The 11607-nt window shown below is 38.3% G+C and overlaps 1 pseudogene; it reads right to left on the bottom strand.

Moving 5' to 3' along the window:
- Positions 1 to 541: 541 nt before the first annotated feature.
- Positions 542 to 2164, bottom strand: LOC115895660 (annotated as a pseudogene).
- Positions 2165 to 11607: the final 9443 nt, after the last annotated feature.

An 11607-nucleotide genomic window follows, 5' to 3' on the forward strand; every position in this document is an offset into this window, starting at 1 on the left:
TAAGTTTTTTAACTCAAAATTTTGTGTCTCTGAATTATTTGTGACACTGTAAAGTCAAGGGCACCGTCTCTAATAGTTCTGTGTGTCTCTTTGTGGGAGGGAAGCTGAGGCTGCCTCCTACCCCAGTAGACTCTGCATTCTAGGATATAAAAATAAGAAAAATGAACATTATTACAGAATTCTCTGTCATCCACCTCTAATAAAATGCAATTCTGATCTTTTATATAGTAGTAGCCATAGATACAAATTAGAGCTTGCAAGAACAGTCTAGTACCCAACAGTCTGCTTTTATATTTGCACTTATGTGTGTATAAATTAATCACATTTGTTCAAGGAAATGTTTTATTAATTCTTTTAAAGTTACAGTGCTAAAAAAAAATGCCATGATAATTTAAAGACATAGCTTGGACATTTCCAGATCTGCTTCCAAGCCTTCACCTTGGGTGAAATTGTTTTGTGCTATGAAGATGGATTCGGGCATCTTGCACCTCATGATGTATTTTTGGCTTAGTTCTTGGGTCCTGAGCAGAAATATTGACAATTAAAACTCACTAATTTTATTTTCAACATGCTGTATCATGGATTCTACCACTTGGGCTGAGCCCCAGATCTTCCTCAGCCCCTCACACTCTCTCTCATTGACCTCTTCCAACTCCATCTTAATATTACAGCAAACAAGGGGCTTACATTCTTCTAGCACAACTGCATTATATAAGGAAAGCTCCCTAATTTGAATCATAAACTCCTCAGTGAAAGTTCCAGTCAAGAACACTTGAGAGACCAGGCCTTTAGCACACACCTCCCGTGCTGTCAATTTTCATCCAGCAATTAACATTTCATTGGCAGATGCTTCACCTATGATTTTTGGAAATGTAACAGTAGAACACGCATCTGGACTCTGTCCAAAGGTCGTATAAGGGGTTTGGAACCACACCTTTTCAGTTGCCCACACTAGATTGCAAAGTGGCAGCAGGGAAGCTCCAAGTCCAATAGCAGGGCCATTGACTGACACAACAATAGGCTTTTCAAACTGAATAAAAGTATTCACAAAGTTCTTGATGGTGTTCACCATTTCGAAGCTTGCTCTGTTTCTGTCATTCCTTAAATGCTTCACAAAATACCCAAAATCAAGACCACAACAAAAGACACTTCCAGCTGCACTGAACAACACAAGCTTGCAGTCATCTGCAGCAGCCCTATTCAGAGCATTCACTATTTCTTTAATTACTTCTGTATTCAGTGCATTTTTTTCTGTCGATCTGGTTGATAGCAATATCTGGGTGAATCCATCCTCTTCTTTCACTACAATGTCTCTGTATGTGCTGGCACTCTCTGTTAGCCTTATGGTGAAGTACATTTTCCTGACAAAAGTCTGGTCTCTGCCATCATCAGTAACATGTCTTTTGCTACCTTTCACTCTTGGAACTGATGTACGTGTGTCTGTTGTTCCAGTGGCTGCTAATAGGTCTATTAATACCACTATAGCTTTTTGGGGAGTTGAGCCTGTGGCCATGGAAACAGTAACTGAGCCAGACATCTGAGACATTAGTGGCTGTAGCAGGGTCCTGTTTTCTATTCCAGCTTGTTCTGCACTGGGACCTGACAAAGGGTCCCTGACTGGTTTCCCTTCTGTCACCTTGAAGTCCACCAGGTCCTGCTGATACTGCAATAGGGTTCAGTTTCTTGAGTTCCTGAAAGCCGCTCACAGTTTTCTGTTGTCAACAGGACTGTCAGGTGCAAATGTCTTGAGAGTTGAATTTATTAACTCCATATCCTTTGTGTCGGTGAGAAGTGAAGCTGCCTTTCTCCTAACATTCTTGCTGGCAGCAAATAACTGGCTGCTTTTGGATCCGGGTTGTTTGCCAGTCACTGATGTTTTAGGAAAGCTCTTAGGATAGTCCGCTTTGGTGGATCTGGAAGTTCTTCTTCTGGCATTGTTTGAACAAATTTCCTTGTCCTGGTCCATTCTAGTTTTTTTCTGTTTCTCAGGCTGTCATCTATTAAAATCATGTATACATTTTTCACAGTTCATGAGGTGATGTTCTGGTTCCCAAATGTCATCCTGTTTGTCATAACCTTTCCACCAAACCAAATCCACTGTATTCTCATTTTTGTCTTGTTTTTTGTCAGCAATTGTTTCAACCTCAAACTCCTGGGAAGCCATGAAGAAAGACACAGGATTGGAGCAGTTGCTGTGCCAACTTTGTTTCAGTTGCCTCTCCACCTCGTCACTTCTTTCTGCCTCCAGTGCTTCACCAGGTTCTGCGTATGGATGAGTCCCTAGTGGAACAGCTTAGGCTTTGTCTCATGGTGCATGATAGCTTGCTCAGTAGCCTCAGAGAAGAGTAGTTAAATCCACAGCCCCTATCCTCTTTTGTAGTACAGAAAGCATGCTTCCTGCCAGTTACTCTTTTGTGTTTCTTTGTTTAACTGTGGTTGCTATGACGATTATATTGAACATTCTAATGTTATAACAATTTTAATGTTGTACTAGCTTACATTTAGTAACATACAAAATCGTTACTCCCATGTAACTTAACTGCACCATTTCATTTACTGAATTATCAAAATTATACGTTTATGCATTGCATGTCAAAAACAAAAATTAGTCATAGACTTTTTTATTAAATATATTATTGTTTTAAGTTATATTGAGAACAAATTGTGGAGGTGCACATTGTTAATTATTTCATCTTGGATTTTTTTCATGTATTCATCTTTACCTTAAATTTGCTTATTCGTATAGCTTTTGAGTGTGTGTTCTTTCTACCCTGAAGTACTCCATAAGACATTTATTTTTGCTTTCTTTCTTTCTTTCTTTCTTTCTTTCTTTCTTTCTTTCTTTCTTTCTTTCTTTCTTTCTTTCTTTCTTTCTTTCTTTTTTTTCTTTGAGACAGGATCTGGCTCTGTCACTCAGGCTGTGGAGTGCAGTGGTGCGATCTCGGTTCACTGCAAGCTCCGCCTCTCAGGTTCCCGCCAATCTCCCGCCGCATGCTCCCAAGTAGCGGGGACTAAGAAGACAGATAAGGACAGATAAGAAGTCCACTGGTATTTTTGAAGGTCCCCTTTTGCATGACTAGCTACTTCCCTTGCTTCTCTTGAAAATCCTCAAAATTCTCTTTGTATTTGCCCTAACCAGTAATTATCAGGTAATTTTGAGTTTTGTTCCTTCGAGTTTCTGTTGCTTGGAGTTTGTTGAACCTGTTGGGTGCTAATTTATTGTCTTAAATTGTTGCATTTTTTTACAAGTATTTTGTTAAATTGTCTCCTTGATTCTTTGTCTCTTTCTTTGAACTTCCAAAATGCATAATTATGGCTTGCTTGCTTGTTGCTGTCCCCTCAAGTTTCTAGGCTGACCCATTCCAGCCTGTGTTGGTGACCACTATATGTTGACGGCTGCCATGGGTGTGTATCACAGTGTGAGGCCAGTCTGTCAGTTGTTTCTCGGAAGAATTATGCATCCCAGAGCTCAATTCCCAGACTTCAATCATTGCAGTCTCATTAGTGCACCACAATGTAGCATTCTCTAATTGTGAGGCACGACCAAGAAAATTAAGGAAATGGATGCAAAACAGTTTGAAGCAAAACTTTTAAAAGTGAAAGTAAAAACTCTTCACAGTGGTGGTGGAATGCAAGTGGTTTTGCCTACTATGAGGCTGGGATTACTGTTTCTAAAGGCAGAGAAGTAAAGGAATGGTGTCTTGGAGTAAGCATTATTCAGCTGGACCCTGAACCTTGTACTTGGATTCATCAGGACATGAAGTGATGACTTACAGAAGCTACTGTGCTCAGCCTTGCCACTTGACCGTGAACTAAGAAGGAGTTGAAGTGTCAGCTTGGCCTGAGATGTTGGCCTAGGACCGATCATAGGCTGAAGTAATGTCTCATGGCCACAATAATTAAGGAGTCTTGATGATGCAAAGTTCAAGTAGGGAGAAATGGTTAATAAGCAAAAGAAGAAAGCTCTCCTGAATAAAGAGGGGATTTTTGAGAGTTTCCAACTGTACAGCTGGGTCAGAATATTTTATGAACTGGAAAGTATGAAATTTTGGAGGTATCTGTGGACTGTCTTGAAGGAAGCATTACTCAGCTCAGTTCAGGTGGCTGGCCTGGAAAATGAGAGGCAAATAAAAGCGTTGTCTGCAACACAGGCTGAGGAAAAGCAGAAGTTGAATGGAATAAGTCATGTATATTGCCTCTCATTCCAAAAGATGTCCACATAGAAAAGAAAAGTATTACACCACAACCAGCTGAGCCTACTGGGTATCAAGTCCACAAAGGAGAAGTGTGTATTTTCTGAGTCTGCTAATTACATGAATGACAGAAGCTTTTTATTCCTTTGGTCCTTGTTCCCTTCTCTGTGAAGTTGTGGATTTGTTTTAGTCAAAAATGGCAAAGGGATTTTCAGCTTCTGCCTTGTTTTCTTATTGGGCATATGTGGATATATTGTACAGGCTATCCCCATGTTCTACTTTTTTCATCAGTGTCTGTGGCCTACATTTTCATTCTGTTCCTAGAACAACACAGAGAGTGTGAAATATATATATATATAATATATATATATATAAATATTCCAAATATATATATTATATGTACATATTCCATATATATATTGGAATTTGTATGAAGTTTGTTTATGATATCAACATCAAAAAAAAGCTGATTTATTTTAAAGGTTTACAGTTTTAGTATTTATTCAAGTAATCGCTTTTTGAGAATACTTACAACTGTGTAATTTGCCATAGCTTTATATATTTATATACCATACACATATACATGTATATAGACATATATATAAATATACATATATATGTATGCAGGGAGGTTATAATTACTTACAGACCGGATCACAATAGGCTGCCTGCAAATGAGGAACAATGAGTGGATGTCTGAGTCCCAGAACTCAAGAACTTGGGTCTGGGTCTGCGAACAAGAAAGCAAGAAGTATCCAGCATAGGAGACAGATATATGTTTGGAAGCTAGGCCCATCTTGCTTTTTGACGTGTTCTGTGTGCTTGATATTCGCTAGAACTTATTTAGATTGTGCCCACCAGATTAATGTAGATCTTCCTATTGACTGAAATATAAATCTTTTTTTTTTTTTTTGGGAACAACTCAAGAAGAACATATCTGGCAATTAATACTCTGTATCGTTCACTCCAATGAATAAGACATTCAGTATTAACCATCAGAAGTCCACCCCTTTTCGACTTGAATCAATACCCATCTCCTGCTATAGTACATAATCTTCAAATACAGATAAAATGAGGTCTTAATTATACGTCACATAATACAATCATCCTCTTACAACCAGGAGTGCAACAATCCCCAATACCAAACCACTATTTCACAAAGTTTAACAATATGCAAATGTGTTAAAAATTCAATGAATTTTGGTGTAACATGATAAAGGAAAATAAAAACAGATGATTTCTTAGTACACGTGTATACGTGCACAAACCTTTTTTAACAAAAGAAGGAGGATATATGTAAGACAATTGACATCCTAATTTCTGCAACTGATCAGGTGTCTATGACAGCTATGGATGACTAACTTCTATTACACATTGTTTGTTCCCTTTGTCTTCAGGAAGCACCTCAGAAGGTTGCAGTCTTTATTGTTCTGTTGCGGTTGTTGTTATTGTTTCTGTTATCCTGATGAGTGATCCACAGCTTAATACCTGAAGGTTCTGATCCAACTGTAGTCTTGTCAGGAATGGGCCATTGTAGTTTCCCATTGACTTTAAACACATGTCATGGTAGTGCTAAGACACGCCCTAATGCATCTTCTGTATTTTATGCATAGTCTTCCTTCCCTCCATTGTGGAGTAGTAGGCTGATTTCATCTTTACAGTTCAAGTCGTCACCCCACTCTACACTGTAACTACCTTCTTAGAATGCTTAGGGTGCTTCTGCCTTCCTCCGCCCACTGACCCAAGTGATAATCTCATTTAGGCAACACTCACACAGACACATGCCAAACTAATAGTCTGTATCTCTCAAGCCAGTTATATTCACACTCGGTTTAGTCATTACAGGCTCGTGTTGATAAATTTGCTGATCCCCACTAAGTCTCCACCTTCAAGCCAGGAACAGACTGAAGTCTGGTCCTAGGCTGATGGACAAGAATGGGAACCACTGGTGCTTTTTTGAAAGGCATGTATTGTTGCCAAATAATCTAATCAGGAAGCACTTTCTTTCCTCTGAAGCACAAAAATTCCTGGACTCAACCAGATTTGAGGACTTTTCAGACTAGCAGCTGTGGAGACGAGCCTCCCACCCAAGGGATAAATCTTATCTATAATTTCCACTCTCCACTTGTCCATCTACCTCAATCTTCCTGGATGCAGAACAACTGTTTGAGAATCATTGAATGGTGGAGCTGAAAGAACTGTAACACAAACAGGAACAAAAAGATGTCTCTTGCTCATCACATTGTCAAAGGCAAACATAAGAGTAGTTGTGACCTTCAGGGTGCACAGAACTAGGGTCTCTCAAAGCCAGGGCTGTGTATCCCGCTTAGAGGTTTTGCTGTTTCTGTATCCACAAACCTGGGTATCACTGCATTCCCCATATCAGCTGTGGAAGCTCCCTAACGTAACGCTTGGTCCAGCTGCTGCTTCTCAGTGAGATGGCCACCTAATTTTCCTGCTTTGCCACAGCTGGTGGGTCCTGTAAGTGCATAGCAGCTGGACCCCACATTTGCTTATATACCACTTGCCACTCTACCTCACGTTTGCCACTGGAACGTGATAAATCCTGGCCCATAAAGCAATTTGAGTGCGGCCTATCAGGCAGAGTGGGTAGAGCAACCTTAGCAGGCCTGAGCAAAACTCAGCAAAGGCACCACGGGCCACAGAGGTCTTCAACAGGCAAGGTGACTCCCCCAAATCCCATGACAAAAAGGATAGCTATGTGTGTTTGAATGCCTTCTTCTCTCTGGATCTTGAAATACTTATAATTCAGTCTCCTACATTTGGAAAGTTTTTAACCTTAAGTGAAAATCATTATATTTCAAACTCTTTCAGAAATAAAAGTTGAAAGATTGGCAGTTGCATTGAACCACCCTATCCCTCTTACTGATATCGACATATATTCTTTGAAAATAAACTTCTGTAATGCATGGCATTGGGCTTCAGATTAGCATTCTTCCACTAGATTATAAACCTTACTCACAGAATTTTGATCCTTGGGTTTTGACATTTTGTTCTCATACAATTTCTTTTTGTGAGGAGCTTTTGCTGTGCATTGGAGGATGATGAGCAGCTTCGGCCTCTTCCACTAAGCGCAAATGTAACCCTTTATTCATGGAAGAAATACCCAATATGTTCGTGTCTTGTGAAGCCACTGTGGACTATCTTTATCATATAAGTTAAGCCCCAAGTACTTCTTTTTTTGCAGGCTCGTGTTAAAACCACAGGTGAAATGGGTGCCGAAGAGCTGACATCAAAAGGCCACAATTGGGGTAAGAAAAGAGTTATGGGTCTTCCATCTTCATCTCAAATGCTCAACTCACCAGTTACGAAGGAAAAGAAATCTAAACCGCAATGAGTACTATCTTAGACCAGGGGAAATGGTGATTACTAAAAACCCATGAAACAACAGATGGTAGTGAGGAGTACAGTAATACGAATGTTTATACGTGTTGTTTGGAATGTAACTCAGTACAGACGAGGTGGAAAAGTGTGTGGCAATTCATCAGGTATCTAGAATGAGAAATACCATGGACTCACCATTTCATTACTGGGTATATACCCCCCACACCCCAAAATAAGTCTCAATTACAAGGATGCATACATATGTATGTGTATTACTGCACTATTCACATTATCAAAGACATGGAATTAAGCCAAATGCCCATCAGCGACAGACTGGATAAAGAAAGTGTGGTACCAATACACCACAAAATCACACGCAGTCATAAAAAGGAACAAAGTCATGTACTGTGAAGGGACATAAATGAAGCTGTAGCCATCATACTCAGCAAACTTAAACAAACCAACAAGGAACAAACACTGCATGTTCACACTCATGCATGGGAACTGAACATTTAAGACACGTAGACACAGGGAGGGGAACCACCACATCTGCGTTTGTCAGGGGGCAGGAAAATAAGAGCTTCAGGAAAAATAGCTAATTTACGCAGGGCTAAATACCTACGGGATGGGTTGATGGGTTCAGTGAACAAACATGGCATTGTTTACCAGTGAAATAAATATGCATGTCTGCATATATACCACAAAACTTAATATAAAATAAAATTAACTGAAGAAAAAATTTAAAAGTATTCATTTTTGTAGTGGTTTTGGTAACTTTGAAATGTGCGCCACACACTTAAGACATTTTGTAAAATAAGTACAAATCAGTTTCAAGAAACTGTACTGAAAAGTAAATAAGCAATATATTTCAATTTTTACTGGACAGCATTTCTTTTCTTTCATTTTGAGGATCGACTCTTACAGTCTCTTCAGCTGCAGTGCAGTGGTGCAATCTTGGCGTGCTGCACAATTACAGTCTCTTCAGCGGAGTGCAGTGGTGCAATCTTGGCGTGCTGCAGTCCCCTGCCTCCCAGCTTCAAGGGATTAATCTGCCTCAGCCTTTTGATTATCTGAAATTGCATCTGTGCCCAACACACTGATGGGGTTTCACCATACTGGCCAGACTAGTCTCAAGTCCTGACGTCAAGTAATCTGCCTCCCTCACTATCCAAAAGTCTGGGATTATAGCCGTGAGCCAATATGGTTGGCCCTTGATTGAATTTTTAGTTGAGAACATAGCAACTTGCAACGCTTTATTTTCCATATCATGAGTTTATGAGTTTCTTCATATGTCTCATAAGACAAGAAAAATAATATAACTTTAATGCATTCTATTCATTGGACATGAATGTATTTCCATTAATGTGAATTAAAAGAGTTATTCTATTTAGAATGTCATTTTCTTTTGTGTAAAACTCTCAGGTTGTGGAAATTTTCTTTGAAAAGATAACTTTGGAAACCGATTACATTTATTGATATAAATGGCTCTTTTTAAAGAAACTTTTTCTGTAAGAAAATTCAAAATTCATTCAAGATACGAAATGTTTAATTATGTTTTACAAGCTAGGTTTTCTGTGAAAAATAATGTGATTACTTTCTCTCACTTCCAAAACATTAATTGATGTTGTCATCTTCCTGCATGAAAATTTCACCTGCAATGTATGAGAAGTAAGAACTGCCAGCAGAGCAAGGGGTTTCAATCCGTAGCTCACCCACTACCATGAATCCTGGCTTTGAGCTACTTGTAGCACCAACTATTGACTGTGTACAAAAAAATCAAAAAAGAGAGTAGGCTTTGACTGTAATATTTGACCTACACAAAGCAATAACTAGTGAGTCGTTTAATTTATAAACCCATTTATTGATTACTATACTTGAGTTTGGTTTGAAATGTTATTTTTTCATTTAGAAAAAGAATGACTCATGATTTTTCTTTGATTTGGTCAACTAGCCCAAACGTTTGTAGCCATCAGGTATGTAATTAGAAGTTTAGTGAGAGAATATAAATTTTTTCAAGAAGGTGCATTTCTTTTTTCCTTTTTTTTTTTTTTTTTGAGACGGAGCCGGGCTCTGTTGCCCAGGCTGGAGTGCAGTGGCCGGATCTCAGCTCACTGCAAGCCCACCTTCCAGGTTTACGCCATTCTCCTGCCTCAGCCTCACGAGTAGCTGGGACTACAGGCGCCCGTCACCTCGCCCGGCTAGTTTTAGTTTTCTTTATTATTATTATTATTATTATTATTATTATTATTATTATTATTTATTTATTTATTTTTTAGTAGAGATGGGGTTTCACCATGTTAGCCCGGATGGTCTTGATCTCCTGACCTCGTGATCCGCCGTCTGGGCCTCCCAAAGTGCTGGGAACACAGGCTTGAGGCACCGCGCCCAGCGGAAGGTGCATTTCGTTAATGCATTCCTGCTGTTGGTTTCGGTAACTTAACACTGTGAGTTGTTTTAACCAGAGGTGAAAAAATTACTGAAAATGTTACTCTAACAAGGAGTCTAATTGATGCTATAAAAAGTTCATATTTTAAATGTATGCATTTAAAAGTCTTTCATAACCCCAAAATTGAAGTTACTTCATTATTTAGTTAAATTCTAAGAATGACATGATTTGCAAAATTAGGATATGAAAAGGAAGATTTCAGTGCATTTTGTTACTTCTAAATGTCCACATATATTCCACCAAAGGGTATGTTTCAAGCTTACACAGAACTGAAACACAAAGTGAGACATAGTGTCAGCAATTAACATTTAATAACATAAAATTTAGTGCATTTCAAGAGGAATCTGAGTGTTAATTATATACATAACAAACCTATTCTATAGACTTTAGTAAATATGAAATTATATTATATATTTATTTCTGTGTATTTTTTCTAGCACATTGTAGGAGTTTCCAGGTAAACTCACTGCTTAAGAGATCAGGTCTTCTTTTATGTTATGAGATCTATGTAGAGAGAAATTTGCTTTTTAAATACAATTTTTGGTTAATTTATTTAATGACTGTTTTGACATGGTAAATACATATTTGCAAAGAGATATCTTTAAAACAACTCTGCTGTTGTTAAACACTTTAGCTAACTGTTTTATGTGGTTACTTATATTTTCAAATACATAAGAGAATATGAACTAGCAATTATTAACTGACCACTAATTTTATATTCCTGTTCCAGAAATTATCTCTGGGCTTGAATTAATCCATAAATACAGCTATGTGTTATTTTTAGACATATGAGTATATAAAGTAGACGATATTGCTAACTTTGTTTTTTAATTAGTCACATATCTGTCAGTACATGAAGAATCACTTAATTCTGTTTGCAGGTACATAACTTGCAGTTCAGTGTGTTCTAATTTATGCAGTCCCCCTCTAAGATGGATTGACTTGTTAAGTGGTATTCAGTTTTACACTAAGAAAGAAGAATTTACACTTCTGATATGATTTTAAACACACCATCCCTGGTGACTTTATCTCATATCAAAACTCTGAGTACAGACAAAGCGATTACCAATATTTACTGTGGGGAAGAAAGCAGATATTTCTGTGAAGGTTATAGATTTATGAATCAGAGCAATCTCAGTTAAAACTGGGAAATCTCTAATATTTTGTTTATATAAAGTTCTAACTGCAATGCACTGAATACACTCATTTTAATTGCAAAAGTTTTGAAGGAGTGAACTCATAATGATTAAAGCTAAGCCTGTGTTTAATACATGAAACTTTAATACTGTATCATATTCTCTAACTGTTTCAAAGAAAGCATTTTTTCTTATCCAGCTTGTGAAGCACTTACTGAGTGGGATAATCTGACCCCACTGGACTCCAGCCAAAAGAAAGATTTGTGGGGCTCAAAGATACTGGTGCTACTTCTCCAATACATTCTGTGATCTGACACCTATACCTGATCCCTGTCATCAGCAACAGTATTTCTACTATTGAAAACACAAGGAGACATAAATGATTGTTGGGGGCCTGGGAATAGAGTTTTCATCCTCCAGACCTCAGAATGCTAGATCCATGGACAACTTGACCGTGCACCAAGAAAAGCCCACAGACACTCAATGC

The sequence above is a fragment of the Rhinopithecus roxellana genome, chromosome 22, assembly GCF_007565055.1.
Source record: "Rhinopithecus roxellana isolate Shanxi Qingling chromosome 22, ASM756505v1, whole genome shotgun sequence".
In the NCBI taxonomy this organism is placed as follows: Eukaryota; Metazoa; Chordata; class Mammalia; order Primates; family Cercopithecidae; genus Rhinopithecus; species Rhinopithecus roxellana.